This window comes from Cynocephalus volans, chromosome X (genome assembly GCF_027409185.1).
Source record: "Cynocephalus volans isolate mCynVol1 chromosome X, mCynVol1.pri, whole genome shotgun sequence".
In the NCBI taxonomy this organism is placed as follows: domain Eukaryota; kingdom Metazoa; phylum Chordata; class Mammalia; order Dermoptera; family Cynocephalidae; genus Cynocephalus; species Cynocephalus volans.
The window spans coordinates 5,819,823-5,836,620 of record NC_084478.1 but is presented as its reverse complement, the minus strand read 5'-3'; positions in this window follow the sequence as shown (position 1 = coordinate 5,836,620).

The window sequence follows — 16,798 nt, the reverse complement described above, 5'->3', positions numbered from 1 at the left end:
TCAGTGATGGCCGAGCAGGGCAGAGCTGCCCACACCTGGGAAAATGGAGGCAGCACCGTGGCAGTGAGTGGCCTGGTGGTGCAGGCGGGAGCCGCGTGGGCATTCACCCCCCGAACAGAGCTGTGCCAGGGATCACTCACAGTGCTGTGCCAGGTCGGGCGCTCGCTCTGTCTCTGGTTTGTTGCCTTCCGTGTTCTCGGCGCTGCCGCCTCGGGCTGTTCAGTCGCGGCACCGCTCGGGTGCTCCCAGGAATCTTCTTTAATGCCGGCCTGAAACCTCGAATCCTGAATAGGGCAGCTGGCCGCCTTCAGTGCGGCCCCAGCCTCCGGGATCCTGGCTGCATCCACAGCAGCCCTGGCGCCGTGTTCCCTGTTTCAAGACTCGCTTTTGCAGCTAAGAATCCGTTCTTTTCCTGCTCCACACTTCAAAGCTGTTGCCTGTAAATGAGGCAGCCTCTCCTGCCGGGGGCAAAGTGGCGTTGAGCCCCCACGACCGGCCAGCAGCAGCAGTCCTCCCTTAAGAGATGGCCAGAGGAGGGTCCACAAGTTTCCCGGCTGCCTGAGGCCCAGTGGCCACCTTTTCCACCTCAGCTACTCCGCGCCAGCCGCGGCAGCCGCCGCCATCTTGAAACTCTCCTACATCTCCCGACATTCTTTCAAACACTTACCGTCTTCTCAGTAGAATCTCAGCTTTGGCAAAGAACATAGCTTGGCCACCTGCTTTCTGAAGGTAGAGTTGGGTAGAAAACCGGGGATCTACTTATTTTCAACTAGGATTCTTAACTAGTTCCCCTGTTTTCAACCTGTGTCTCCTTCTCAGTCTTTTACAACTTTGAACCTCAAAGTCCAGAGCCTTTCCAGGGTTGACAAGACAAATCACTTATTTCTCTTCAGTGTTCCTTTTGGTGAGCACTTGGAACTTGGAACTGCTAAGTAGGTAACAGTCCTCCAGGGCTTTCCATCTCTTGAATACCTCTTTAACTAGTCACTGCTGATTTTTCTTGGTAGATTTCTTTATTTTTTGTTCATTTATTGTCATTCTAGTTCAATTTTGAGAAGATGAGAAAATGGATGTTAGTGGCTGGTCCATCATATGCAAGCCTGGCTATATATTTGCATTAAGAAAAAGGTATGTGATAGATATTTCAAACTCAGTGAAGACTTATACTTGAGAGACTCTAAAAAAACAAACAAAAAACATCACTTCCCTAAATTCCACAGAAATTATTTTTCAATTTTATTTTTATTTAACACAATAGTGTGTTGTTTTAATGCATGCGTATCTTGCACAATGATTCACTTAGAATAGATAGCACACTTTCATACCTGTTAGTCCACTCCTCTCCCCCTGCCCCCCAAACCTTCTGCTCTCCCAGCCTCTGGTAACCATTATTCTACTTTCTACTTCTATGAGAACCACTTTTTTTTTTAGATTTTTTTTTTAGATGTATGACATCATATGGTATTTGTCTTTCTGTGCCTGATTTACTTCACTTAACATGATGATTTACAGTTCCATCCATGTTGCTGCAAATGATAAGATGTCATTTCTTTTTACAGCTGAATAGTACTCCATTGAGTATATATACCACATGTTTTTTTAAATCCGCTCATCCATTGATGGACAATTAGGTTGATTCTATCTCTTGTCTATTGTGAATAGTATTGTGATGAACATGGGAGTGCAGGTGCCTTTTTAATATACTGATTTCATTTCCTTTGGGTATATACCCAGCAGTGGGACAGCTGGATTCCACAGAACTTTTCAATCCGTCTTTATCCCATTTTGTGTTAAACATAAGCAAGGCAAAGAACTTATCTAAGAAAAGCCTCCATTTTTATAAACCTTCTCTTGTAGATTTTCATTTGAGTTTGCAAGTTGTTTCCTTCTAATTCTATGTAGCAGAATTAATGGAAGTATGAAGGTAAATCAAACACATGACAGTGTAATGAATCTGGTGGAAGCATCATTTTGTTTCTGAATTTGAATGATAAATGTATCCTTGCATTAAGATTTTCTTTTTACATTGAGCAGTGGACTGAATATCTGTTTCCCCATATTTCATATATTAAAATCCTGACCCCCAAAGTGATCGTGCTAGGAGATTGGGCTTTGGAGAGGTAGTTAGGTCATGAGAGTGGAGCCCTCATGAATGGGATTAGTACTTTTATGAAAGAAACCTCAGAGAGTCCCCTCACCTCTTCTACTATGTGTGGTCACAGCAAGAAGGTGCCCTCTATGAACCAGGAACAGGTCCTCACCAGACACCAAATGTGCCACGCCTTGATCTTGGACTTTCCAGCATCCAGAACTGTGAGAAATAAGTTTCTGTTGTTTAGATACCACCCAGTCTAGGGTATATTGTCATAGCAGCCAGAACAGACATTGGCAGGATAGATCTGGAGAGGAAGTAGAGTTCTGAAGGTTGTAATGGCAAAAATCACATAAGTTTTTGTATTTCAAAGAAAACCTCAAGATAAAAGATGATTTGCACCTGTATGCTGCAGAGAAGATCAGCTTACACATAGTAGGGACTCAGTGAATGTCTATTGAACTGAAGGGAATTGGATGTTTAAATTAAAAAAAAATTTTTTTTTTCATTATACATGTTTATTGGGTATAGTTTGTTGTTTCAATACATTCATATATTGTACAATGATCCAATCAGAATAGTTAGCATGTCTGACACCTAAACATTTACCATTTCTTTATGGTTATAACATTTAAGATGCTCTTTTCTGGCTATCTTGAAATATACAATACAAATATTCTTAGCTATTGTCATCCTAGGTGACTTACAAATGCTGATGTCTTTTGAGGCTTATTACTTCTTTTGTAAATCAAGGGATCACAATATTTTTAATACTTTTTTATTTTAGAAGTTGAAATTTCCTCATCCAATATGCATTTGTTGGCCGCCTGTATGCAAAGAGCTACGCGAGCAACTCTAGAAAATCAAAGCTGACTTGAGCAGATTAATAAGGGCTGGTGTCTTGAGCATCGTGCATAATCACTATGTCCTGTTCAGGCTTATCAAAAAAATGAAAATGTTATGAAGGCAGGGTCTAGATTTGATGCTGGTTGGAGGTAAGGTGGCACATGTCTTGGCCAAAGGGCTGTGGTTCACCCTTTAGTGACCATTTCTATGACTGCACCTGCTGACTGTGGTCATGCTTCGGTTTGGCTTTCCTCTGTTCACCCATGACATCCAAACGACCCATCACCACATTATCTTCTTGTGTTCTCATGGGCCCTTCTATGTTCGGTGTGATTTAAGCAATGCATCAGAGTGGTCACAAAACAAGTGGCTCAGGTAACTTTTTGTAATTGCAAAGTGACTCCATCCAAGAGTTCTTTAACAGGAAGGTCAAGTTCTATTTTGTAGTTATTCACATTTAACCGTCCATTTAAATGGTAAAGACAAAAGCATTATACATTAAAGTCTGGAGTAACAAAGTCTTAGCTTAGAATTAATGAAAATTGTTTGATACAATCCAAATTGTAAGGTGCAAACTCACAAGGCTTGTTTCATCATATCCCAGCCCTTTTTTATATTTAGAGAATTTTTCAGCAATTTTCCTTGTTTTCTGTTCATTGTTTTCCAATTTGTTGATATTTTCAAACTTGTTTATTAGTCAGAAAGATGTACGATGTTTTAAATTTAAAATTAAAATGTAAGAGGAAAAAAATTAGTTTTGTTTGCCTCCTGCAAACAAATATTTATGGTACTTTATACAGATTTTCCATAATCATAGAAACAATAAAATGCCAAAAAAAAATTTCTGATGGATCCTAGATATCATTTTCTTTTTTTTTCCTCAACAAACTCTGCATAGAGGTAGAAATAATAATTTTATTAATTGAAACCACCTTTTTAATAAATGCTTTTCAGTTAGCATTGGATGAAAGCTTTGAATGGCATTAATGCTAACCATTAAAATGAATTCATGCATTGCAGTGTTTCAGTGTGGACAAGCTTTTGAGAAGGAAAGATGCTGAAATCAAATGAAAATACTAACTGGACAGTGAAAAAGTTTATGGATGTTCAGGGTGAGTTCAGTAGCTCTCAGATGGCATCCGCAGCCCAAGCTTCTCTTATCTCCCTGTCTTGCCATCTGTTCCATGTAGCTGTGGGCCTCTTGGTCCCATGACAGCTGCTGCACTTCCAGACATCACATCCACACTCAAAGAAGAAAGAAAAGGACAAAGGAGTAAAGAGTCAAGGACTGAGGTGCTGAGCCTGGCCCTCTTAGTAAGCTTCACAAGCCACAGATCAACCCATTAATTTTCATTTAGCTATTTATTTAATTTATTTTTTACATCTTATTGTGTGGATTGGTTCTGATGACTACTCAGTTGCAATGAAATCTGGGTATGTGAGAGAAAAAGGGAAGGAAAAAGGTGGAGTGAATGGTTTGGGGAGGCGGGACACAGTGCGGACCGTAGGGAGGCTCAGTACAGCTTAAGCAATCATGACAAGCACTGTTTGATAGGAAAGGCTTGAGTCCCAAATCTACTGATGCAATTCCCACGGATAATTGTGTGTGTGTGTGTGTGTGTGCGTGTGTGTGTGTGTGTGCGCGTGCGTGTGTGTGTGCATGTGTTTGCCTGTAAAAAGTGTGACCAGGCTGGTGACTGGGTAGAAATACATACACATGAGGGACATTAACAGTTTACGTGTGTGTGTGAGGGGAAGCCTGGAAAAACAATGACCAGTTTGGTGACTTGGAGGAATGCATATACGTGAGGGATAGAACAGAACAGTGATTTGGTTTACAGTTAAAACGGGTTAAAATCCTGTCTGTAACAGCCACTTGATGGATAACCTTGACCAAGCTACTTACAGTTTCTGAGCTACAGTTTCCTTCTTTGTAAAATGTCAATCACATTTGCTGCCCCAGAGATTAGTTTAGTTCCAATATTAATATTCTAATATTAGTTTATACTATTCAACAAAATCCATATCGTGACGCCTAGGGCAGTAATCATTTAAAAGATGCTATTGTGGACAAAGTATCAGAATCAGAATTACCCATATTAGGATATTTTTTATGCTTTACATTTAAATAGATAAATTTAGGCTGGCGTATATGTGGGGGAAAAGAGGTCGGCATTCATTAATTCATAAATTCAGTCCAAAAATCTTATACCTGAGGAGAAATACATACACATTACTTTAAAATGCTGAAAAATTTTGAAGCAAAATAGCCATGAAAATATATAATTACTCTGTTTTGTGGAATGACTGAAAACAAACAATGTATTTATGAATTGGACACATAAAGGCAGTTTTTAGAAAAACATCTATGGGAAAACGAGTAGGTGCTCAAGGCAGCCCTTCAGAAAGAATTACTTAGAAATGGCAATGCAGAAATATAAAGGCTAATTCTCTGTGTTAGCTGAAAAATACTCTTAACATAGTTAAAAGGAGTTTGTTTGAATGACACATTTACAAAAACAATGCAAGGAGCTTATGTTACTGTATATAGATATTAAACACTAACATGCTTTATGAAGTCATGCTCCATGTGTTTAGTTGCATGTTTACAATTACAATTTTCTTTTCTTTTTTTTTTTTTGGCAGACTTTTTTTTTATTGAATCATAATTGATTATACATATTTTTGGGATTCAATATTGACATATGTTGATCAAATCAATATTATTAGCATGTATATTGTTACAAATCATACTTATTCTTTATGCCCCTTGTCCAATCTCTCCCTATCCCCTCTCTATCCCCCCTCCACCTCTGATAACCCTAGATTTCTTCTCTCCTTCTGAAAGAGCAATGGTTACTCTGTTGATTTGCTGCCTAGATGATCTGTCCAATGCTGAGAGTTGTGTTCAGGTCCCCCAATATAATCACAGAGCAGATGCTTCTTCTGTCACTCTGGAATGGGCTTTGTGGAGAAAGACATCCTCTTCTTTTCTTTGTCTCTGCTGGTGACTCTCCTTGTGTCATTGCACTCCAGTGGCTGGTGGACCATCTGTGTGGTGCTTGTGACGTTTAGCCACTTTCGTGGCAGCCGTGGTTTCTGTGGTGGCTGTTGTGGGCCACCCACATGTTTTTGGCATGCTCCTTGGTGCTGGTGGTGTACCTGGGTTTGTGGGGAGTGTCTGGTCCCTGGCTCCATGCCCCGGCCCCTGGGAGGGGCCCCGAGGCACTGGCAGTGTGCCTGGGTGTGGGTGGGGTGTCCAGTCCCCTACAATTTTCAAATATACAATTACTTTCAGATTAGAATGAGAAAAAAAGATTACTGATATATTGTCGACCAACTGTGGAAGGCAGGTCACTTTATAACCATGGTACAAAGTAGAGAACTGGGCTCTGTTCCATTTTATACCTTATCAGTGTGGACTCTTTGAACATCACGTCATGTGTGTATGGGAAGCATTTATATTTAGACTTTCAGAAATCGGGCTGTGCTGCAGAAGTGGAGGAAGGAATTAGTGCAGGAGACACAAAAACAAATAATTTTGCTTAAAAGCTTTTCTAAGCATGCTCTAGGTCTGGTGTGCCTATTTATAGATGGTGACCACTGTTCCTGCAGGGACATTGCATGAAATTTAAATAAATACAAAGATGCACCCAAGCCAACTTTTGAGTGTGTTAAAAATAAAATGTGCCTAACAGTCTACAAGGCTAAGAGAGACACCACTGAGAGTGGCTGTCAAAACAACGGACTGCATCCAAAAAGAAAATAAAATATTTCTCCGAGTGAATCTATTTTGTCACTGTCAGAGATTTTACACCCGTGGTTCTGTATGCAAGTTATAGACATTAATTGCTAAAGTGGATGCAAGAAAACATGTCCTTCTTTCTTTTTAACCTGTGTATACAGTGTACATGTAACTCTGTGCATATGTAACAGTATATATGTAGCCTGCGTGCACTGTGCATATGTAAATCTGTGTATATGAAACTCTATGAATATGTAGCCTGTGTATACTGTGTATATGTAACTGTGTGTATGTAACGGTGTGTAGGTATCCTGTGTATACTGTGTATATGTAACTTTGTTTTTTCCCACATTTGGAGCTATGCCTCTGGGAGAAATCTTGAGAAATGTCTTAAAGCACTTAACTTATGTTACTTTTATATATAAGTTGGAAATCAGGGGAAGGAAATAAAACTGATATCACTAGGAACATTCAGGCTCTCAAGTAAGAGAATTTGGAATGAGGGGTGGCTGTTGTTTTCTGAAATATTTTTACTTAAAGTTAGAGGGATGTGCTGCACATTTGGAATTTTATCGTACATGAAAAGATTCAAAACTTGAAATAATTTTGTGATCGTGTAAGTGAATACAGATATTCAATATTTCTTAGGCAAAACACTTTTAAGAGACTTTTGATGGAGAATTAGAATGGGCTGGAAGGGAAAAAAACGCTCTTTTGAAAATTAGAAAATTAATCTTTTCTGCAATACATTTTTTAGATAATTGTCTCACTAATCTATTGATACGTTTGTAAAAAGATTACTATTACTTTGACTAGGTTATGGTAAAATTGTAACTTGGAAGTTCTCTCTCAAAAACAGCTCTTGAAAATTTAAAACATTTTAAACAGTGCTTCCTTTATGAAAATTTCTAGGGTTTTCCACCCAGCTTTTTCATAATTTGGCTAAGTTTTGTGCATATAATACATATTAAATGTATGTTTTCTGATGCAGATAAATGCTAGTTTCTTTGATTCAAGTTATTTGCATAGCAGTATATAGTTATTCCAAGGGTAAAAGGAGAGAGTCACTGATAATCTAAGCAATACGTAAATATATTGACCACTTTGATTCAGTAATTCCATTTTTATAAATTCCACTCTAAGAAATTATTCACGGTTTCTCCAAAATATATAGACCGCAGGGTATTTGCCGAAGTATCACTTATAAAAATGAAGTATGAGGAATAATTTGTGCACCCAGTCAGAGTGGACTGACAGATTTAATTCTGATACATTTGTGTAATAAATTATGATACAGAAATGATTCATTGACATGGAATGGTGTTTATGGTATTAAGAGGAAAAGGCAATATTGGAAACATATTTGGCAAAGTACATGTGAAAACTTAAGCTGAGAAAAAGATTTCAAAGGATTTATATAAAACTATGGGCAGTAATTATTTCTGTATGAGATTATGAGCATGTTAAGTATCTTTTTTTCTTTTGGCTTTTCTTGTGCTGAAAGGAAAATGTGTGTAAGATGCTTCCAGTAAAAATAGTGTCCCGTCCTTTAGGCTGTTCCTTAGCTCAAAATACATGGGAATAATAAAATGAAAACATGAAGAGAACAGCAGCAAGACGTAGGTGCCTCACACACAAGACAGACGTGCTGGTTGACCAGAAAGAGTCAGAAACTCAAATTGGCTTTGCTAAAGATGCTAATTCAGAAAGAAGAAATGTACACCCAAGGAGAAAGTGAAGAATGCATGAAATAGCTAGAAAGAAAAACAAGCTCATTGGCAAATTTAATTAACTATCAGCTAAGGAAAAAAAAAACACTTCATGAAAATATAGAACTTAATTCTAGATAACAATATCAAGAGGGATAGTGCAAGGTGCTAATTGCTGTGGTAAAATCATACTGAGATCTTTTTCTCATATGCAAGAAATATGCTAGTGCCAAAAAACTAATAGCCTTGCTAAGCCAGTAGCTTCTGAATCAACAGACAAAATTAAAAAGTACTACAGAAAGTGATCGATCCAACAGAAATCAGGAAAGAAGAAAAATAAAAGCCACCCCCCACCAAAAAGGCAGGGTGCATAATAAAGAGAAAATCAATAAAAATATACCAGTATTTAAAACAAAGAAGGACCATTACTTAAGAAAAAAGGAGCCATACATTAAAATCTGGAACAGTCAAGAAAATTTGTCCATTTGACCTATAACTTCAAAAAAAATAAATAAATCAGGGGAACTTTCAAAATTGTAAGTTATATTTTTAATATAGTATTCTCAGAAAATAATTGACCAAACAGAAAAAAAAAAGTACTAAGGTTGTAGAAAATTTGAATGATATAATTAATAAGTTTAATCTGGACAACCAACAAATACAAGTAAAGAGAATTGACATTGTTTTCAAGCACACACAGAACGTTTATAAAAATTGCACGTTAGTAGTTTACAAAATATCAAATAATTTCAGAAAATTGACATGTTAGATCACTTTCTCTGACTACATGGAAATTGAATTAGAAACTAACAGTAAAAGGCAATAAAAACAAGCATTTGAAACAGAAAAACACACTTCCAGAATAAATTTTCAATTATTAAGAAATCAAAAAGGAAATTCAAAGCCTTTAGAACTTAATGGCAAATCGTTCACCACACATCACAGCATGAGGTGCGTTAGGTAAAGTAGGATTTGAAAACATGGCCTGAAATGCATTTATTAAAAAAACAAAACAAACAAAAAACACACACACACACACACACAAAATTGTCAAGGTAATGCAATTAAAGATACAAAGAGAAGGTAAATAGAGTAAAACCAAAGAAAAAAGAACAGGGAGGAAAAATACATAAAGCCCATGAAAGTCCATTTTTTATTTTAACAAAACGTAGGGAGAGAAAACCCTCCCCAAAGCACAGGGCAGGAGTAGCCACATGCCTGGCAGTCAGTCGTAGGAGGCAGAATGTTCCAAATTGACGCATTTGTCCGTCCTTCCTCTGTTAAGTGGATCGAGTGCCCCAGATGGCCCCAGGCTCTGTGGTTTCTGCAGGTGCATGCTCCTGGCCACTCCTGCTTACCTGCTCATGCCACTGGGCCTTTCTTTGCTCACACAGTCCCATCCTCCAGATATATCTCCTCCTTTTGTCCCATGTCCTTACTCCTCCAGGAAGCCTTCAGCTGCCTGACCCTATGTTCCTCTCTGGCACGGCAGTCCTCAAACTGGCAGGCAGTCTCCTTCCCTGACTCCGAGTCCTAGATCCTTGCAGGGTGGCTCTGTGTTGGGTATCTCTCTATTCCTGGAGAGCGTGAACGTGGAAAAATGAACGTGTGCTCCTTAGCCGATACGACTCACTTCCCAACACTATCAGGGTCTGCTTTCAAGATGGATGTGCTCAGCCTTTTCAAAGGTACTGTTCCTCATTCACCACTGCATGAACGTTGCTGGAATGGTGTCTGATTTAGGGAGGGCCAAGTTTAACATGCTAAATCCAGAAGACACCATCACGGCTGGGTTAAAAAACAAATGTTTTCTTTCTGCAGGGCAGTCATCCTGGGCCGAGCATTCCTCATTACACTTGAGGCTCTCTTCTCTGGGGCTGTGGGGACAACTCACTCCCGAGGCTGGTTGTCGTCTGCCTGGTGAGGTGCTGGGTACCATTGGGCTGCCTCTTGCAGGAAGGGGAGGTGAACACAAGCAGAAGAAGGAGTGGGACTTGTCTACTGAGTCAGCATAGCCAAATTCAGCTGCAAAGACAGCTGGGAATTGTAGCCTTTGCGCAGGCCTCTCGTCAAACACATTTACTCTGTGACTGTGGAAGAAGAGGATATTGGTCGGCTACTGGACATCTCCCCAACAGAGTCTGAAATCAGAAGCAGTGGATTCTGAATAAAGGCTTGACATGGTCTCCTATAAATAAAGTCCATCAGTAAGTTCGAATGCACTTACTGGTGCGGGTGGGAAGGGGGAGGGGGTTGCCTGTGAGTGCAGGATTTCTGGAAGTCATTTTCTGTTTCTCAAAATCCACAGTGACTCCTTTGCAAAAGGAGGAGATAGCCAGGCCTTTAGACCTGGGTTTGGCTAACTTTTCCTGTAGATAGCCATATAGTAAATGCTTTAAGCTCTGTGGGCTACGTGGTCTCTGTTTTAACTACTCAATTTTGTGTTCGTAGCCTGAAAACAGCCACAGACAATATGTGAATAAAGTTTTATTGACAAAAATAGGCAGCCAGCTTCAACCTGTGGGCTGAAGTTTGCCCACCCCTGCTGTAGACTGATGAAGATCAGGGAATGTAAAATGCCTTTGGATCACATCACTTAAACTCCCAAGGATGCTAACAAGCTTAGGTCACAGTCGTTTGAACTGAAGAAGCATAAAGATGTTCATGCTTTTACCACCATTCATCAAGGCAGACAGGGGGACATCTTTATATTCAGCATTCCTTTTAAGCTGTGTTCTTTTAACTAAGCAATCTTTTTAAAGGTTCAAAAAAAAAAAAAAAGCAGATAAAAAATATGTATATGTGAACTTCCTAAAATGCCATTGGTTTCCTTAAGTACGGATTGTCATTAGGATTTTTAGATACCTATATGCCTTCAGTGAAAAGACTGTGGATTTCTTTCAGTGAAAACCATAGATCCAGCAACCTTTGTGCTTTCCAGAGACACTGGCCCAATTTGATCTCATATCTAGCTATTTGACAGAGACTCCCAAACTCTAGTCTGTGGATTGGGGCCTGGTGGGGACGCAAGAATCTTCTGGAGATGTTCTTGCCGCTATCGACTTCTCTAGCCCTGAAGGCTTGATTTAGTAGCTAGTGACTGGGACCCAGGAAACTCCCTAGGTGAAACTGAAGGGGTGATGGTATTTGGAAACTCAGGTCTGTCCTTGTCCTTGCAGGCTGCCATAACAAAATACTATTAATTGGTGGCTTACAAGCAACAGAAATTTACTATAGCTCCAGAGTCTGCAAAGTCCAAGATCAAGGTGTGGCAGAGTTGGTGTCCGGCAAGGACCCACTTCCTGGTTCACAGACGACACCTTCTCACTGTGTTCTCACATGGTGGAAGGGGTGAGGGGGCTCTCGGGGTGGGGGGGCACTAGTCCCATTCATAAGGCTCCACCTTCATGACCTAATCACCTCCCAAAGACCCGACCTCCTAATGCTACCATCTTGGGAGTTAGGTTTCAACATACGAATTTCACGAGGACGTAAATGTTCAGACCATAGCAAAGTCCAAAGGACATTTCATCCCTTTAATCATCTCAAGTAGGGGTTCTCAAAGCGTAGCCTCTGGAACAGCTGCATGAGTATCGCCTGGGAGCTTGTTAGAAAAGCAAATCCTGATCAGACATTCTGCGTGTGAGTCCCAGCAATTTGTGTCTAATAAGCCCTCCGGGTGATTCTGATTTATGCTCAAATTTGAAACCACCTCTCTAGAGAATTTACTCTTAAACATGCTGAGTATTCAAATAACTTGGGAAGCTTTCCAAAGATATGGATGCCAGCACCAAAAATTTGAATTTTATTCATGGGATGTAGGACCTATTCATAGGAGTGCTTTTGCTATGTACCAGGTGATTCTGTGGTTTAGCCAGGGCTGGGAACCACTTGTCAGGTACAGGAATGTTCCAAGTTCAGGGCCCCCAATGAACAACTTGTGTGCTTGTGATAACATTGATTTCTGGCTATTATCCAAGGGATCCTGACTCAATAGGTCTTGGTGCAGCCTAGAAATCTGCTTTTCTAACAAGCTACCCAGAATCTTAACTTGATGCAGGTAGATTATGAATCATGCTTTCAGGAATCAGGGATGCTGGTATAGGGTCTCCTAGCATAAGTTGCAACCTGGGCTACATTTCCCTTTTGCTTTTAGCAGATGATTTCAGAGGCATGTAATTTAGAGTCATAGATCAGGTTTCAGTGAGGACAGATGATAGAAAAGAGTCTTAGAGAATGTTCTGACTCACCTGTAAAAGCATAGGAAAGACCCTGTTCAATGTCCCTCATAAAAGAAGCACAAGACCAAGTTATTCTTAGAGCTTTCTGTTAGGATCTCAAGAAGAAATGATTTATGTTCTGTTATTAGATATCAAGGGCTATTGAATTTTCTGTATTTTCCTTCTTGCTTGAACTACAAGAAAACTGAAAATTCAAATTTAGGAACCAATTTCAAGAACTATCCTTAGTCTTATGTTTCTGATAACATGTCACTCCTGTAGTCCTTATTTGGTGGTCTCTGTTTTTTAAAGAGCCATTTTATATACCAGGCATTGAAGAATTTAGCTTTGTCCAAAGAGAGGTCTAGCCTTTGACCTTGGCTCCCGGGAGGTCATCTCTAACCACTTGGAATGTCCTGCCTTAAAAAAGTGTCTTTGTTAACTTGAAGGTCTTGATCTAGCCAGATAGTAGAGATGTGATTTAGGGTGGTGTCCTTGGGACACACCAACAATGTGATGTAGTGTAGGGGCTATGGGGACATGTGGCATCAATTGACTTCTGGAAGACCTGGAGACTGAGGTCAGCTTTGTGGGTAGCCAACCAGTTTTATATGAGTGAGCCCCCAAAAGACTTTGGACAGCAAGACCAGGTTGTCACAGTCCATGCATATTTTCACACATGAATGCCAGAAACATAACACTGTCTGTGACTCCACAGGGCAGGACTACTAGAAGTTCTGCATTTGGAACGCTCCTGGATTCTACCCTGTGCTTTTCATCCTGTGGCTGATTTTTAATCCGTACCCTTTTCCTGTAGTAAACCATAACTGTAAGTGTAACAGCTTTCGGTGAGTTCTGTGCCTCTTTCCAGCAAATTTTCCAACCTAAGAATGGCCTTGGTGATCTCTGAACTTAGAACTAAAGTCAGAAGAGAAGGTAGTCTTGTGGACTGTTCCCTGAAATGCTGCATGTATTTCATAAACATTCAGAATGATAAAGATTAAAACATAGACTAGTACATGATATGTGTGCATGCTCAGGTGTTATCTGTCCCAGACTCACTCAAAGGCTAGTCTTTGCAGCATGTCAGCTCTTCCTTACCTTCAGAATTGCTCCTTCCCTGGAATCCTACAAGAAGCCCATTCAGGCATGCATCCCTACCTGCGTTGTGTTATCCTGGGTGGCCCTGATGTAGTGGCTGTTGGCCACAATGCTAGAAGTCATAGGCTACCAGGTTCTGCAGCTAAACCCTCATCCACCCATCCATCCGTCCACCCACCCATCCATCCCTCATCCATCCACCATCCGCCCATATATCCATCTGTCCATCACCTATCCATCCACCCATCCAAAATATCATCCAGCCTAGGACAGTGGGAAAGCCCAAGCCAGGCACTGAGTGAACAGTGATGAAGAAATTGGGCAGAGTTTGTGCTCCCTGGAGCTTGGAAGCAAGATATGAGACAGCAGCTCACAAAATACTCCATCGTCTCCTCCTGTTTCTGCTGATCTAGCTCCCTGGGCCTCACTCTTTTAGAAAGCTGGTACTCTCCACCCTCTTGCTTACCCCTGGTCTCCAGGGAGAAGCTGGAGAGAGGTTTTCCTGATTTACATCTGCCGGACTGATTCGTGAGGGCAAGACTTGTGTTTCCAACTTTTTCTCTCCTTTCTTTGATGAGAGGATCCTGGAATTGGCCTTGCTTTAGGTCTAATTCATTCATTTAAAGATTCCTTATTGAGCACGTTCTTTGTGGAAGGTGGCACTCTCAGCTAGGGTTGTACAGGTTCTTATGGAGCTTCCATGGAAATTGATAGGATATAAGTATTATGCAGTATGTCTGGTCATGCTCACTGCTATGAAAAGGATAAAACGGTAGGGGACAGAAAGTGATAAAGGGAGGTGGGAACGGGGTGGAGAGTGTCTCAATAAGGGGGTGATGTTTGAATAGAGACCAGTGAAGTGAAAGTCACAGGCTACCATGACCTTTACCACTCATCCATCTGTCTGTCCATCATCCATCTACCCATCCATACACCCGTCTATCCATCCATCCATCATCGATTCATATATCCATCTCTCCATGCATCATCCATCCTTCATCCATCCATCCATCCATCCATCCATCCACCCATCCATCCATCCATCCACCCATCCACCCACCCACCCATCCATCCACCCACCCATCCACCCACCCACCCATCCATCCATCCATCCATCCACCCACCCACCCATCCATCCATCCATCCATCCATCCATCCATCCATCCACCCACCCACCCATCCATCCACCCGTCCATCGATGCATCCATGCATCCATCCATCCATCCACCCACCCATCCATCCATCCATCCATCCATCCATCCATCCATCCATCCATTCACCCATCCATCCATCCACCCATCCATCCATCCATCCATCCATCCATCCACCCATCCATACACCCGTCTATCCACCCGTCCATCGATGCATCCATGCATCCATCCATCCATCCACCCACCCATCCATCCATCCATCCATCCATCCATCCATTCACCCATCCATCCATCCACCCATCCATCCATCCATCCATCCATCCATCCATCCATCCACCCACCCACCCATCCATCCACCCGTCCATCGATGCATCCATGCATCCATCCATCCATCCACCCACCCATCCATCCATCCATCCATCCATCCATCCATCCATCCATCCATCCATTCACCCATCCATCCATCCACCCATCCATCCATCCATCCATCCATCCACCCATCCATACACCCGTCTATCCATCCATCCATCATCGATTCATATATCCATCTCTCCATGCATCATCCATCCTTCATCCATCCACCCACCCATCCACCCACCCATCCATCCATCCATCCATCCATCCATCCATCCATCCATCCATCCACCCATCCATCCACCCATCCACCCATCCATCCACCCATCCATCCATCCATCCATCCACCCATCCATCCACCCATCCATCCATCCATCCATCCATCCATCCATCCACCCACCCATCCATCCATCCATCCATCCAGTATATTTTCCAGCCTCCGACAGGGGTAAAACCTAAGCCAGGCACTGACTACACAACAAACACACTAGGCAGGGTTCCTGCTCCCTAGTGCAACTCAAGGGAGAGAGTTCTAGCCCAGGGAGCCATGAAGCAGAGAGTGCTTAGCACATTCGAGGAAAGGCAAAGACAAGCCTCATGAGTCAAGGGAAGCCAAGGAGCGAGAAGGGGCTGGACCATTTACACCTTGCCTTCCATGTTAGGGTTCTGTGTTTTCAATGTGATGGAAGCTACTGAAGGTGTCTGAGCTGGAATCTGGAGTCCCTACACCTCCTAGGCATGCACTCATCTCTCTTTGTGGGAACAGGCTCTCCGTTTTTATCTTCCTCCCTTCTGAAATGGGACTAGCATTGTCAGACCCCTCTCTGGCTTTGATTTATGTTGCCTCTGTGCTTTGGGCCCCGTCCCCAGCTATTTCACATCCTTCTCAGCTCTCATTCCTGCCTCCGTTTAGCTTCTCCCTCATGCTCAGCAGGTGGGTCCGTTTCCCCAGCAGCATTCAGCGTGTCTGCACTCTGCCAGGACAGTTCTCCCTTGGGGTTTCTGCACAGAACACATTTTTAGAATCTCACCATCTCTCTAAACTCAAAGCCATTTTCAATTTCAACCACTGGGAGTGGGGGGATTCATAATCGTTTCTTTATGTCCTTTTCAGGCTACATATAGTTTCTGTCTTTTGCAACTCACTGTCCCTTGAAGCTGTGTCTTCAATCTCTAAGTTATTGGAAAGTTGTGCCTGCTAATGTCAATTATTGTGTGTCTTATGGTATGAAGCTGAGCGTCCCCAAGGAGGAGAAGCAACATCCAGATGCTTGCTGGGTATTCAATTGCAGTAGCAAACAGCAGGTGTTTCCAAACTGGCTTATCTCTGTAGAAGCAACCTCTTGCCCCCCAGAGCCAATGGATGATAAATACCTCACACTGAGCTCTTTGAACAGTGTCCTGGGGTACGGGACCAAGCGAAAGACAACAAAAAGATTTTGATTAGCAGTCTTCGGGAATAAAACGCATTAACTTTGAGAACAGGAAGATTGCTTCCTGAGGACTTCAGAGACAAAAGCAATTCAACAAATTCAGAGGGAAAATTGCCAATATTATTGATGAAAACAGTTTCAATTATT